The sequence below is a fragment of the Molossus molossus genome, unplaced genomic scaffold, assembly GCF_014108415.1.
Source record: "Molossus molossus isolate mMolMol1 unplaced genomic scaffold, mMolMol1.p scaffold_m16_p_4, whole genome shotgun sequence".
In the NCBI taxonomy this organism is placed as follows: domain Eukaryota; kingdom Metazoa; phylum Chordata; class Mammalia; order Chiroptera; family Molossidae; genus Molossus; species Molossus molossus.
In genome coordinates, this window is record NW_023425377.1 from 108,764,726 (window position 1) to 108,780,644 (window position 15,919).

Below are 15,919 nucleotides of genomic sequence, written 5' to 3' on the forward strand. Positions count from 1 at the left end.
GTGGCATGCCAAACTAACTACATGAAAATCAGAGGGCCAGTGCTGTTGGAAAACTGGGCCCAAAATTTAGCTGCAGCAGGGTGTTTACATATCTCTGTGACACGTGACTTTTTACTCAAATCAAATGGTTATTCTTCTCAATTAATTTTTTCACTTCTTATTCCAAGATTTCTTGTGGCACTCTATAAAGTGAAACATTAATGCATGAGGTCCGTTATTAGTAAAAAATACTTTGCCAATAGTAAAACGAAGCTGTTGTGTATCAGTAAGTATATGAATGAAGATGCAGAAATTTCCAGTGCTTCTCTCTTTTCGGCAACATGGGAGGAATATACTTGCCACCCTCTGCTGTATTTCCTGTTATCAGTTCTCAGCAGGTTCTCCTGGCTACGTGGAAGGGACACGCGTCTCCTCCTGGTGAAGCGTTTGATTGCTGGTGCGAGGCTCGACGGCACTTTCTTGCCCTCCTTCGTCACCACGAACTCCTTATGTTTCAAGCGGGAAAGCGATGAAACGATCTGGCCTCCATTAGCCTGGACCTCTCAGAGACTGTGAGAAGGAGATACACTCACTGACCGGCACAGAATATGTAAGTTGAATGAGAAACAAGCACTTGTTGTGTAAGACAAGAGGTTCTGGAGGTGTTTGTTACCACAGTACAGCCTGTCCTAGTCTGACTAATACAGAAGAATTCCAAAGTCTTGGGAGGAGGGCAGAGTATTGCTGATGGAATTAAATATCATACAGCAATGTTTCTAAAAATTATTTCTTAGTTTTGCTTTGTTTAATGGGTAGAGAGTTTCTGTTTGGGATGATGAAAAAGTTCTAGAAATAGGGATGATGGTTGCTCAACATTGTGAATGTATTTAATGCTACTGAATTATACACTTAAAAAGATTAAAATGGTAAATTGTATGTTATATCTATTTTATTACAATAAAAAAATCACCAAAGAAAAGTTTTTCTATCAAAATCGTCCAATAATAATGAGGGTTGGAAAAATAGGCACTCATTTATTGTGGTTGAAAATATAATCACCTTGTTTCTGAGGGTAATTTTGGTGATACATATTAAAAGGCCTTTGAAATATGAAGCCTTTGATTCATTTATTCCTCTTCTGGGAATCTAACCTAAAATTTAAAAAAGAATTTACAAAGTTTTATGTAAAATGATCATATTCCTACACGATTTTTTTTTTCTTTTTTGGTGCCCTTACCAGGAATCGAACTGGTGACTTCTTGGTGCACAGGACGATGTTCAACCAACTAAGCCACACTGGCCAGGGTTCCAGTATGGTCTCTAAAAGCTAAAAACGTAAAACAGTGTAAACAGGACCCTGGTGAATTAAGAAATTTAGGGTATATTTATTTAATTGAGCACTATGTAGCTATTTAAAATTATTATACATAATATTTAGTGAGAAATATTGGAGAACAGCTCTAATATACAGTTGACTCTTCAACAACATGGGGTGGAGGAGGAGGGAGGGGCACTGACATTCCGTGCAGTCAAAAATCCCTGAATAACTTTTGACTCCCCCAAAACTTAAGTATTACAGTTGTCCTACTGATATCTGAGGGGAATTGACTCCAGGACAACACCCCCCCCCCCCAGCCCCTGTGGATGCCAAAATCTGAGGATGCTCATGTACCCTTTATAAAACATTGCAGGTCAGTGCATACAGTGGTCCTGCACATCCGCAAACTCCAACTACAGATTGAAAACAGTACAGGTATTACAAAAATCTGCACAGTTCAAACTCATGTTATTCAAAGGGCCAACTGTAATGGTAAATAAAAAAAAGATACAAAGCCTAGGTCTTAAGTTGAGTAATACGTTCCTAGATATAAGGTTGATGTGATAACATTGATACTTAATTTATGCTTTCTGTTCATAAAATTATTTTCTAAGATTAACTATCACTGCATGGTTAATATTATAAGCTCTAAATATCTCAGATTACAATTTATCTGGGCATAAAAATAAACTCATTAAATTAACTAAATTATTTCTTATCTTCTTTGCATTTAGTCTTTAACCTTTAGTCTTTTACCCTTTCCATTTTAAGGTAGTTATTGAAAGAATAATGGAGAAAAAGAGAATTTGGATAGTTCTGCTTTCTCTGTTATCTTTTTAATATTACATCATCTTTCCCCAGAGTCTTCATGTTCTTGCTCTTGCTATGAACATATCCTTAAAAGGATCCTTTTTGGTTTCATACTGCTTTTCACATCCCTAAGCTCATTCTGGATTCTGCTTTTCCCATATTGTTACTCAGGGGTCACGCTGCTCTCTGGAATGGAAGTAAATGCATGCACGTATCCATGGTCTGATATTTTGGGCTCAGCAGAGAAATGCCTCTGCAGTCACTCTTGGTTTTTAAGATCTCTCTCTCTCTCTCTTTCCTCCCTATTGAAATTATTTAATACAATAGCCTACAACTCGAGTTAGAGGAACCCTCAAAAGTATGTGAAGACTTTCCAAGGAACACTGTGGGCAGGGAAAATTTTATTTCCAGATCCTCAACTTCCATTTGTCTTTTTTCTTAAAAGGGATCTGTCTGAAAAAAAACATTTTGCAAGTTCTCCTACCCACCTCCCCTTTCACAATAACCTTTTTCCCAAGGAAGAGAAAGTACAAAAGCATACAGTAAGTTCATTCACCCGGATCTTTGTCCCAAGATGCAACAATCTCCAGGGTACTGAGGGTACAATTTAAAATATTTTTTTTCTGGAAGCCTTCTGTAATGATTAACCCACACCATGGTGTTTCTGATTTTCCCTGCCTTATGTTTATTTCTGTTAAGGGCAAGGTGTAGTCTTAGAATCTGTCCCTTTGAGATATTTTGAATACATTATATGGTAAGGTGGCAGGAGTAATGATAATTTCCCTTTATGAACTTGCCCTTCCTACTCTTAATTATAACTAGAGAATACATGGTTCTTTTTTTTTTTTTTTTTCCAAATACAGGGTGTCCCAAAACAATGTATACAGGGTATCTGTAGATCCTATTACATTTTGAAAATAAAACATATTTTAATAAACACTGGCTTTATATTTATACATTTTTGTGTATATATTTTTTGGAGACACCCTATATATACAGTTTACTGTACATCAGATCAGATATAACTCAAGAAAGCTGACAACAAACAAAAAGGGTATGTTCTACCTCCCACCCACATCACACTGAAGATGCCCTGTCTGCATTTCAAGCCGAGTGGAAGAGTTTTAGCTATCAAATGCTCTCCTTGGCTGGAGCCCACCCCATCGTCTCCTCCAAGCTCCTGCCTTAGGTCATGGCCACTACTTCACTGCAGGCCTGCTCAGGAATCTGCATCCAGTTCCACCTCTGTCCATCTCTTTTCATCCACAGAGTGCATGGTTCTTGAGGAGGAGACAGGTAAAAGCAAATAAAGACAATGCCTTTAAGAAATATTGAACACGAAAAATGGCTCTACCTTTCTCTTATTTGAACATAAGCTTTTTTTTTTTTTTGTCTCTTCTCAGTATTCTGTCCTGGAATGTGCTGTGAGCTGGAAAGAAAAGCACCTTTGAACAGATGACTCATGCCGAGTCTTTAAAGTGTAACTGGAATGTATAACTACTAAGATTTGGGGGGCATAATGGATAAACTTGTACAGAAAAAGTTTACATGGTTTATTTCAAAACCAGTTGGCATTATTCAAAAAGGGAGTTAAAACTCACTTCGTCAATTCGTATCATGGAATAGTTATTGATTTAGTGACCGTATCTGTGCCTCAGATTCCTCCTTTGTAAAATGGGGATAATAACAGTATCCCTTCATGGAGCTGATATGGAGATTAAATGAGTCAACCTATATAATCTATGGAGAGCACATAGAACAGTGCCTGGTGTATAGTAAGTGCTCTTCATGTTGGAATGATCTCCTTCCCCATGGTTTGCTCCCTCTTCTCTTGGTACCAACTCCCTTGGTAATCGTACCTCGTCTTCTGGCTTTACATATGACCTATATGACAATGATTCTCAAATTTATATTTCCAAGGTCTTCTCTTTCCAGTACTCCAGACTCATATTCAACAGCCTACTGGACATCTCCAGTTGGACATCTAATAAACATCTCACACTCACTTTCTCCAAATTAAACTCCTGGTTCTTCCCTCTCCCAGACCTGCTCCACCTATAGCCTTTCCCCTGTCACTTGATGTCAATACCATCCTTCCAACTGCTCAGGTCTCTGAAACTTGGAGTTAATCTGCATTCTTTCCTTTCCCTCACACTCCACCTTTAGTCAGTCTTCCTGTAAAAATATATCCAGCATCTGACCATCACTCACTGCCTCCACTGCTGCCCTCTGCTGTAAGCCACTCTATCTCTCTCCTGGAGAACTGCAGTGACTCCCAACTACACCCCTGCGTCTCCCCTGGCTCCTCAATGATCTCATTTTCAACAGGGCAGCCACAGTGGTCCTTCTAAAATAAAAATCAGATCGCCCGGCCAGTGTGGCTCAGTGGTTGACCATCGACCCATGCACCAAAAGGTCGCCGGATTGATTCCGAGTCAGGGCACATGCCGGTTGTAGGCCCGATCCCCAGTGGGGGGCATGCAGGAGGCGGCCAATCGATGTTCTCTCTCATTGATGTCTCTATCTCTCTCCATCTCCTTTCCTCTCTCTCTAAAATCAATAAAAAAGAAAAAGAAAAACAAAATGAAAATCAGATCATATCATTCCTCTGTTAAAACTCCTTCAATAATTCCCCATATAAATTTAACATAAATTAATTATGCACATACATATTAATTTTTTAAAAAGACTAATAATAGGCATCAAATTGTTGCCAATGGTTATTTTAGGGTGGCAAATTACATGTGATCATTTAAAAATATTTGCCTTTTGACCCAATAATGTTACTTTTGGGAATTTACTTATAGGAAATAATTAAGATGTGCCCAAAGATTTAAGTTCAAGAATGCTAGTCACAACAATATTTACAATAGATAAAAACTGGAAATGGCCTAAGTGTCTAACAACAGAACACTAGTTTAATAAATTATGTTATGGCTAGATGATGGATTATCTGACATGATTAAACATATTTTAAAAATTAATAATGCACTGTTAATGAAAAAAATTATGAAAATAGTACGTATGCTATGAGATTAACTTTTCAAATTAAAAAATGTACATGAAGAGAGGAAAAGATGGAAAGGATACACACCAAAATCCTGACAGCAGTCCTCACACAGGAAGCACACACAGGGGCCAGGCGGAAGCGCCGCCGTTTCCTTCGTAAACCTGCTTGGAATTCACACCCTCCGAGCAAATGTGCAAATTTTTTCTTTTTTTAGATTTAATTTTGTTATAGATGTTTCTTCTTTTTTCCCCATTGACACCCTCCTCCCAGTCCCACCTGCCCTGTCCCCCTGCACTGTTGTCTCTGTCCATTGGTTATGCTTGTATGCACAAGTTCTTCGGCTTATCTCTTCCCTCCCCCTCACCCCTCCTCTGAACTTTGTCAGTCTGAACCCTACTTCTGTCTCTGGATCTATTTTGTTCATTATATTTCACAAATAAGTGAGATCATGTGGTATTTGTCTTTCTCTGACTGGCTTATTTCACTTAACATAATACTCTCCATGTCCCTCCATGCCGTCTCTAAGGATAAGAGATCTTTTTTTCTTACAGCTCCATAGTACTCCATTGTGTATATGTACCACAGCTTTTTTATCCACTCATCTACTGATGGACACCTGGGTTGTTTCCAGATCTTAGCAATTATGAACAGTGCTGCTATGAACATGAGGGTACATATATTCTTTCTGATTGGTGTTTCAGGCTTCTTAGGATATATTCCTATAAGTGGGATCACTAGGTCAAATGGCAGTTCAATTTTTAATTTTTTGAGGAAACACAAATGTGCAAATTCTAATCAACACTTCCTGCAATGTTCCACAGTGTCAGCTTAAGCAACCATCTCTTTTGTAGGCTGCAAATGTACTCAGAGTACATTACATGAACAGAAAAATGATGTAATAAAAACAGTTCATATACAGCATGCTTAGCAAATAGAAAAGAAAAAAAAAAAAAAATCCCCTAATGCTTTTAGGAATTTCGGCCTTTTAAGTCTTGGCCAGATTAGGATGGGTTAAGCTATTTTTGCAATGGCTGATAACAGTTTCCCAAGAGCTTCTTATCAGTTTTTAACCTATTTGAAAGAGTAGTTACAAGTGCAAGAAATAAGTTGCTTGGCACACTCAAGGTCTAATATCCAGTTTTCAGCTCAGGTTTCTCTTGGTTTTTCAATGGTGAGTTTAATAGTTAGTTCTTAGAACTTTATGTTTCCTTTGTTTGTTACTTGTAGAATGAAGTGATCAGAAAGAGAAAAGAAATTCTGCATTCACAACGGTCTTTGTTCTATTTGGGCCCCAGCAGTCTTTACCTACAGAACACATTAATACAATGAAGAAGTTCAAGGAGTCCTCTCTCTCTATTCTTTACATATCTAGAACATAGATATCATTCAAGCTACCAACTCATTTTCACTGAAAAGTAAAACAAAGAAACAAATAAAAAGCAGAATGCAAAGCTCCTTAGCAGCAGAATGAACTATGAGGCTCTCAGAAATGACCTAAAAGCTAAATGCACATAATCAAGTAATAAAATTCAACCAGAAAAGGTGTCAGGTATGTAATAAAACAGACTGACTTCAGCACATTGTCTTATCACTTGGTTTCAACATAAAACAAGGAGGCTGCCTTTAAAAACCCACATATTTAATATGAGATGCAATTTTACAGGACTTTCCTGCAAAACTAGAGGTGTTTTAGAATACTGCCCTGTGATCCTTTGGAACATAAAACAGAATTTACCAACAACCCGTCCCCATGAAAGATGGGAACATCTTATTATGTGCTTATGAGAGCTTAAGATTTTGTTTTTTATTCAGACTATTTTGGCATTTTGGAAACAAACTAAAATTCCTTGCATTCTGTAGAGAGAGAAAGGTAGAAGAAATTACTGATGTACAACGTGAGCTTCTTACCAGTATCAGAACAAGAAAATCAACTAACTCGAGCCTTCCATGGGGTGAGTGTGTGCAATAAGATAGGAATACACCAGGTATGTCTATCAGACTTAAAATCTGAATATTAAATGACACCTAAGTTAAAAACCTGTGCAGAAGTGTGAACAAAGAGAACATCATTTGCTCCTAGATACTTAGTCAAATTTAAGGTGAAATTTCTTTTTCTGATTTTTCACTATGGTTCTCAATTTAGGAATTGTAATGTTTGAAGGATTTTTAAAGTAAGTTAACCTAAGGTCTAAGCACTTGTTTTTTTAGTGACAGTTAATTTTTTAATGCTACACTTTACATAAAATAGAGAGTAACTATATCATTGATTAAAAAATGGACAGATTCCAACTGAAGTATCTCATCCATTGACAACAGGTCTTCAGCCTCTCTGTAATTGGGAGCTACAATCACAGATAAGTAAAAGGAGCCCTTGTTTGTCAACACATAGCCATCAGAGCCACACAAATAATTAACTCTGAACCAACTGAATAGCTGACATTTGGCGCCTAGATTCCTCCCACAAAGTTAAAGGGCTTCCCTAAAGAGGGGGTAAATATTCATTAACTCATTTAGGGGGAATTTTCTGGGCTTTTTATATCCTTATTACTGCACTTCCATGTAGAAGCTTAAAACTTGACCTTCCACATACACATTGTGAAGTGTGCACAGATTTAACTTCAGTCAATGTACAGATTTAACCTCAGTCAATCCAGAGTTTTGCCCCTCTCTCTTTTCCTTCCCTTTTCTGGGGATTTACATGTTGTACTGACTTCTGAGGCAACAGGCCCAGGATCTGCTGAGATGGGCAATTCCTCCGAGCCTGGCTTCAGCTCCTTTCCCTTGCTGCCCCAGGTCTGCACCTCTCTCTGCTAGCGTCACCCTGATCACAAGGCCCCTCCCGTCTGTCGTCCCACTCAACCACTTCTGTGTTTCTCGAGGCTTTGGGGGGGGGGGGGCTCTGAAACTGTTGGATGCTCAGTATCCTGGCAGGCGGGTGGGGATGGGGATGTCTGTCACTCTGCAGCAGCTGTGTGGTGAGCAGGGGCCTTACTGAGGCCTGCTGGAAGCCAGGGGTAGACCCTCTGGGCTCTGAAGTCCTTCCTGTCTTGCCCCAGGGAACATCTTGTCCTCTCAACTGACAGAGGAGAGTGGACAGAGGGTACAGTGCCTTCTTAGGCACTGGCCAGCATCTGAATTCTGGTAACATGTCTTCAGGTTCTCTTCCTTTTGTTTCCTTCTAGCAGATTATTTCATACCTTCCAACTCTTTAGTTCACAGCATACATAAATGCTCGGCCCTGAGTCCTCTAAGCTCTTACTCATTTATAACTCAAAAAACAAACAAACAAACAAACACAAAAATCATGTTTCCCCTTTCAAGAAATCTGCCCTTATAATAAAAAACCTACTTTTTCAGCTTTAATTTTAAAATTCCACTCAGAAACTTTAGAGTCTTCTTTGTTCTTGGCTATGTTCAGCCTCATGCTGGAGCAATGAATTCCACTGATTCAGTGAGTGACGGGGAAAGACCAGTGGTGAGGAGGAAAACTAAAAAGCCTGTGAAGAAGAGAAACATTAATTATTTTCTCCAAACTGTATTCTACCAGTCATCAGGAAGTGTGTTTATTACTAAGTACTATGTGATATATGGTCACTGAGGTGAGACAAGACCCCTAGTGGGCATTTGGAAATGTGCAAGACATTTTCAGTGGTCACAATGACAGGGATTTATTGGCATTTGGTGGGTGGAGATGAGGGTTGGTATATATTATGCAATGTGTAGGACAGTTCCATACAAAAAGCCAACAGCTCTCTGCTGAAATATGCCAGACATTCTTCTCTGTTGGGGCTTTTCCACCCTCTGACCGATCCATGTTACCATACAGCACAGCTCCAGGGCCCTTCTCTTGGAATCAGGCCCTCCTCAATTACTGCTATTATAAATAGCAATACTTAATAAATATGGCCCTTAGGGACAACTTTCTGTTGACAGTATTTAATCCTGTTGAATGTTAATATTTTCAAATAAATGCAAATATGTATAATTTGATTTCCTTTCAGCTTTTATTAAAAATGTTATTGTGAGGTGTTATTTTTCTGTTTTACGATATTTTTGTTTTCAGGAAGAAGTGGACATAATGTGTTATCAAACAAATCTTTAACCTTTCTTTAGTTTTCTTTATCAGAAGGACAGTTGTATAGCTCTACCTGTATGATTATACTAGTAATCAGTTAATCAGACATTTAATGACTTCTTTTATTGATTGAGAGAGAGAGAGAAATTTGTTGTTCTACTTATTTATGCATTCATTGGTTGATTCTTATATATGCCATGACCAGGGATCAAACCTGCAACCTTGACGTATTGGGGCGATGCTCTAACCAACTGAGCTACCCTGCCAGGGCTATGTCTTCTTTTATTCTACTTGCTATTCTGAATGCTGGAGATAAAGAACAAACGAGGGATACTTCCTGAGGCCCAAGAACTCACTTTCCAGTCAAGAAGACACACAGATCATTTCATTTACACAGTAGGGTAAATGCTAAAATGGAGTTATGGATGGGAAAAATCTGATTTCAAGAGTGTTTTGCCTAAACTAGCAATTCAGAGAAGCTTTTCTGGAAGGAGAGTCTTGAACTGAGTAAGGATGATAAAGAGTGAGCAGAGCAAACAAAGATGGAAAATACAGGGAGAAAGAACTGCTTTAGCAAAGGTGTGCATGAAGGTATGAAGTAGAAAATGTTGAAGACGGAGGATAGAGAGGTTAAGTGGAAGCCAAATCAGGTAGCTGGGACTTAATTAGGAGCTAAGATTTAATCTTATAGGACAGTAGGTTCAAAACAGACTCATCAAAGGTCCTCAGAGTTCGTGGAGTGGGGGAGGGGAACAGAAGGCCAGCGGCCCTTCATGGCTTTGTTCCTGACACCTACTTTGACAGGAGCAGCTCAGCTAACTTTCATCCCATTATTTGCATAATACTCCCCTTACCTAAAGGTGTTGAGTGCTTATCAAAATCATACAAATAAAGAGGTTAAAGAAGGTATCTTTGTCTTGGAAAGCATAAGGACTGAAGAGTTTAAGCTAACTTTGCTCTGAAGACAAATCACAACATGAGACATTCAGTTACTATTTCTGCATGTCTTTTTATGATTTGGTTCACATCCAATCAGCACTGTGCACAAAACCTAGGTCATAGGAATCTACTGTGATCACCTGCTTTCCATCAAGTTAAAAAACCTTCCGAGGGCTTGTTGCCACAACTTAAGATCTATCTTTTAATATCTGTTTCTTCAAGAAAAACACTATTTATTTGCTCTTTCTTTAATTCAACTGTGGGAGAAAACCAAAGTAAGCACAAATTGCTCAGTTCTCATGGCAGATGTCAGTTTCCTTGGGGGTGGGGGGGAACAGTTTATTTATTAGATGTCAGGAGGCAGAGAAGGAAGGACTTCTTGTTTCCAAGCATTGTGTAAGACTTATGTGACTGGCAGAAGATGGTGGCTCCTTTTGGGTGGAAGCCTGGCTCTTCTGAGAACCACTAAAGCGGGAATAATAATAAGTAATACTTATTGAGAGCTCAATATGTTCCAGGCTTTGCAAGTGCATTAATCCATTTAATCCTTACAATAAAACTTAGATAGGTGCTGTGTGATCCTCATTTTATGGATGAAGAAATTCAAGTACAGAAATTAAGTAACTTAACTTGTTCAAGATACCTAGGTGGTAAGTGGCTAGGCTGCAAACCCAGACAGCCTGGCTCCGGCATTTGATCTCAGAATCTCTGAGCTTTAGTGTCTCCTTAAGTGGGTCTTAAGCAGAATCCTTTAGTGCAAAGGGTGTAAAAGGCCAATTCCAACAAGCCTAGCCTGTGATCAGGGCTTAGTCCTTTTAAAGTCATTTTTTTCTCATCTCCACCATTCAAAAAGAAAGCCTATACCTTGGTGGTTCAGTTTCTCCAAGGGCGCTACAAAAGAAGATGAGGCTGTGTCCTTATCAATTCATTTATTTCTAAGGGTCAATTCTAATTGGCTCAAATACTTTATTTTGCTTAGGGAGGACACTATAGCTAAACATTCTTGGGACTTTTAGCCACTAAGAAACCCCAAATGATCTTTAATTCATTTTCTCAAATAGTACATTCTAAACCAAACAACCTCAGTGTATAAACCTACACATTCAATATGACTTTTGCTTCCCCTTTTCTAAGGAAATACAAACATCTTTAATTAAGATTTTAGAAATTCTCCATATAAGTAATTAAGGAAAAGTTTGTAATACAAACTGTAGGTGTTGGGGAGCCACAGAATGGAAAATTTGCATTTTAGATCATTGTAGCTACAGCATGGAAGATGAAAGATGAATTTAAGAGATGCATAAAGGGAGGCTGTATAATGAAAAGGCCAGTGTAACATAAATTAAAAGATTAAGAGAACATGAACACAAGTAGTAGCAATGAGCATTGAGAGGAGAGGACAGATTTTATTTTATTATTATTTTTTAAATATATTTTTAAGTTTTGAGAGAGAGAGATGGAAACATCGATCAGCTGCCTCCTGCATGCCCCCTACTGAGGATCGAGTCCACTACCAGGGCATGTGCCCTGACCGGAAATGGAACTGGGACTTCTCAGTCCATAGGACAGTGCTCAATCCACTGAGCCACAATGGCCAGGCAAGAGGACAGATTTTTAAAAATTACAAAGTAAAAGAGGCAAAACTTGGTAATCATGTTAGTTATTCTCCATTTGTACTGCAAAACCATTTCTACCTGTCTTTGCCCTGCTCTGTGCCCTGGAGGGTGGCTGACTCTAGAGACATCTATACAGTCTTTGCATTGGGTTTTGCTAATAGGAGGCATCAGTAGCAGGCAGGGAGAAAAAGGTCACAGAATTATCTCCTCTACTTATGGCCACAGCATTTGGGTGGCTCCTCTTCATAGTTACAATTCTTTCTGGTTTCAGGTAATACAGTCCTCTCCTTTTGCTAGTCTCAGGGCACCTCACAAGACTCACTGAATCCCTTAACTGTGGTCACCTGTGTAAATAGTCCTTTAGTTAAACTCTCTTGAATTCAGCCCTTTGGGTCTTTTTCCTGCAGGGACCCTGACTAGGAGTAATTGATGGAGAATGGGGAGAGAGTACAAACAGTTGAGGTGACTCTCAGATTTAGATTCTTTGCTCCCTATTGGATTTCAGCATATTCCTGAATGCTTTGTTAGGACGTGTTCTGTTCTGATTACCTGGATTCTATCCCCGGCACCAATACTTTGATTGGCATTTCCAGCAGAAGATTGAGGCAGGTTCTCCAGAACCAAGCATGGTGCTTGCTGTAGAGTAACAATAAATGGATTTTCTCTCACGTTGACTCTGAATTCTGTCATCACATTATCATAGGCCTTTGTACACTCGGATTCTGAACTCAGCATTGGCCTGGCCACTATTAGTTTTATATTTAACTTTGAGTTCTAGATTTTGAAATGTACGTGGAACAATTAGAAAAGGTCTAGGATTATAAAACAACAAAAATCCTAACTGTAGTAAAGTAAAAAATTTTGAAGAAACTGAGAATATTTAGCAATGTAAATGCACTAATGCAAATTTCAATGCTAAAGCAGTTGGACCATGGCTATAGTATTTTGCTGATCCGATTATAAGTGTTTTTCTCCAACAAGCAATTCAATATAATATAATGCTATTCTTTTTCAGATAACAATCACTGCAACTCAAAATAATTTGAGAATCTTCACAATTCTTGTTAAACCATAAACAAATATTTCAACTCCCTACATTGTCTTTATGCCTTATGCTACATACTTTAAATACTTCAAATATTCTAACAACCCTTACTGAAGCCTGAACTAGACCCTATATCCCTAGCATGCACTTTAGACTCACCCAGGGAAATACTGGGTGGTCCAGACCCCCTCCCCCAGGCCAATTAAATAAGTATCTTTGGGTATGAGGCCCAGGCATTAATATTTAAAAGCTCTCCAAATTATTCTAAAATGCATAGCTGAGAACAAGGCTCCAAAACACAAGATAAAACAAACAGGATCACACACAAAAAATATTAATCTCCGCAGAAGATATAAACATAAGATACCTTATGTCCAGTAAGCTGTCTATCCCTTGTTAATGAATTCCTGTGAGTTTTTTTCCCCTGTTAACCTTCAGCTTTAGCACATTGGAAAGTTGACTGAGAGCCCTTCAGTTGGTTTTGCTTCCTTGTTTGGCGTGTGCGGTTTGTTGACCAGCTGCCTAGAACATGGTGAAAGACAACCACAATTAAACCTGCCTCAAGTCAGCAGTGGTTTTCTACATCAGTGAGGTTTTCCTTAGGACCCTAAAGAGGATGAAAAAGAATATATAAATAAAGGAATCAAATATGCTCTCAAAGGTAAATATCAGTTTGGGTTATAGGTGGGGGGAGGCTATTGTGAACAAAGGAGTGATACCTTCAATATTTTTAAAGAAACCTTTGACTAAGGATCAAGAAATAAAATCTATATTCTGCATCTGTTTTGTATCAGACTTCAGGTTTCTTTGTCATGGAAGATAGGGCTGATTTATTTTATTTTATTTTATTTTATTTTTTGACTTTAGAGAGCCAGAGGAGAGGCAGTGGGGAGAGAGAGAGACATCAATTTGTTGTAACCAACTGAGCTACCTGGCCAGGGCTATAGGGGTCTTTCAAAACAAATGAAAGATCATACAATAAATACAGTTAACCTTCAATAAATAAAATCTTGAGCCCTGGCTGGTGCTCAGTGGTTAGAGCGTTGGCCTGCGGTCCAGAGAGACCCGGGTTCAGTTCCCACTAAGGGCATGTAGCTCGGTTGTAATTTGTCCCCGGGCCTGGTTGGGTTGTGCGGATGGCAGCCACTCGATGTGTCCCCTTCATGTTCATGTTTCTCACTCTGTCTCTTTTCCTCTCTCTCCCTCCCACTCTATCTGAACAAAAAACAAAGTCCTCAGGTGAGGATAAAAAATAAATAATAAATAAATAAATACAATCTTGAGTAATTCTAAGTCTCAATTAGGAATGAAGTAATAAAGGAAAATAGTTAAAATCTATTTTCTAATCCAATTTCTTCTTTTTTTTTTTTTTTATCCTCACCCGAGGACATTTTTCCATTTTTTGTTCAGGTAGAGTGGAAGGAAGAGAGAGAAACATCGACGTGAAAGGGACACATCGAGTGGCTGCCACCCACACGACAGACCAGGGCCAGGGACACACTGCAACCGAGGTACATGCCCATAGCGGGAACTGAACCCGGGTCTCTCTGGACCCCAGGCCAACGCTCTAACCGCTGAGCCAAACCAGCCAGGGCTCTAATCCAATTTCTTAAACTGACCAGATGTTCCACATTATTTGTGTTAGATCCAAGTGTATCTAAGTTGTAAACTACAGAGAAATGCAAAACACCTGTGATTTCGTTATCTGGATTAATCACATTTTAACTAGTGACACCGAACAGCTCACAGTTACCTGAAGTATTTCACAAGAGGTAGATAGCATCCCTTGCACTTTTTTTAGCAGTAGGCACTGCCCACAGGTTAATACTGTAGGTGATGATGAAACAATTGAAGTTGACTTCTTTCATTTCTTCTCTGTCCTCTCTGCACTTCTTGCCAACTTATTCCTCCATTTTAGCCTACAGACTTGCTAATAATATCTACACTTCAAGCTTCATGCAGTCTAGGTGTTTTAGGTATTTGGCTTATCTCAACAAACCAAATAGACAAAAACAAGACAAAAAAACAAAAGAAACAAAGCAAAACAAGATAAAAGAAATCTTGCCCCTGTGGGATGCTCCGGAGTATAAAATAATCTGTGAGGTGAAGTAATTCAGCTGAAGCAGGCATCACAAAGGTAACTAGAAATGATGAAGTCTAAATGCTTCCCCACCAAACCCAAATCTCTGGCAAGATTGGGAGGTCTCCTTATGCTTTCTGAAGGGAGATTCCAGTCAATTACTTTAGACATTTACAGGATATAAGTTGCATACACTTCTGATCAAATGCTTACAGGTGTTAGTGACCTAACTTTTAATAATCCAGGTAAATTTTTAATGAGTCTAGTTAATAGTATCAATACATAGCAGTAAATATATTATGTATATTTTATGTATAAAATGCTTTTATATTATCTCATTTAATGGTTATAGCAATCTCATGTCCAAGGAAGGAAAGGTAACTTTGTTAGCCTTTTTACACATGACTCTTTAGGAAAGTTTATTGAATAGGCCAAAAAAAGACCAAGCATGGATTAGAACACTCTTTTTTTTTTTTTTTTTTTTAAGTCCAGTGGCCTTTTCATGTCCTACTACATACTATTGGGACTAGAGAGGCCTCAGTGTTTCAGTTGTGTTAGGGATATACCAAAGTTAAATCTTAAATTGTTTAGTAGAAAGTAGCAATTGAGGATGGGAGAGAAATAAGGACCTTAAGTGGTTGGGAAAGTCTACATGCAAAATCTGGGAGTGAGGGGTACACTTTGTATTAAAATTAAAAAAAAAAAAAAAAAAAATCTGAGTCCTTACTTTGATCCAGACTCTGCTAGAGCAAAGTAAAAAAAAATGGTTAAGACTAGATCCTGCCTTTGAGGACCTTTCTGACCAGGGGAGCAGTTCACAGTCTAGTGATCTGGTGTCTGAAGAACTAACTAGGATATACATAGGTAGGTGGTCAGAGGAAGGTGATTCAGAGAATCGGATAAAAAGAAAAGCCAGCTCGCCCTGGCCAGTTTGGCTCAGCGGTTAGAGCATTAGCCCGCAGTCCAGAGAGACCCGGGTTCGGTTCCTGCTAAGGGCATGTACCTCGGTTGCAGTTTGTCCCAGCCCTGCTTGGCTGTGTGGGTGGC

At 38.8% G+C, this 15,919-nt stretch overlaps 1 long non-coding RNA gene across 2 annotated transcripts; it reads right to left on the reverse strand.

Annotated features, from left to right (window-relative positions):
• Positions 1-368: 368 nt before the first annotated feature.
• LOC118616514 lies at positions 369-14,616 on the reverse strand. Of its 2 annotated transcripts, none has more exons than XR_004956560.1 (4): positions 14,546-14,616; positions 13,160-13,314; positions 8,467-8,614; positions 369-549 (listed from the first exon to the last, which is right to left on the reverse strand). It is a non-coding gene; the product is annotated as an uncharacterized LOC118616514 (long non-coding RNA). The 2 variants fall into 2 exon arrangements; XR_004956559.1 differs by lacking the exon at positions 369-549 and adding an exon at positions 5,231-5,296.
• Positions 14,617-15,919: the final 1,303 nt, after the last annotated feature.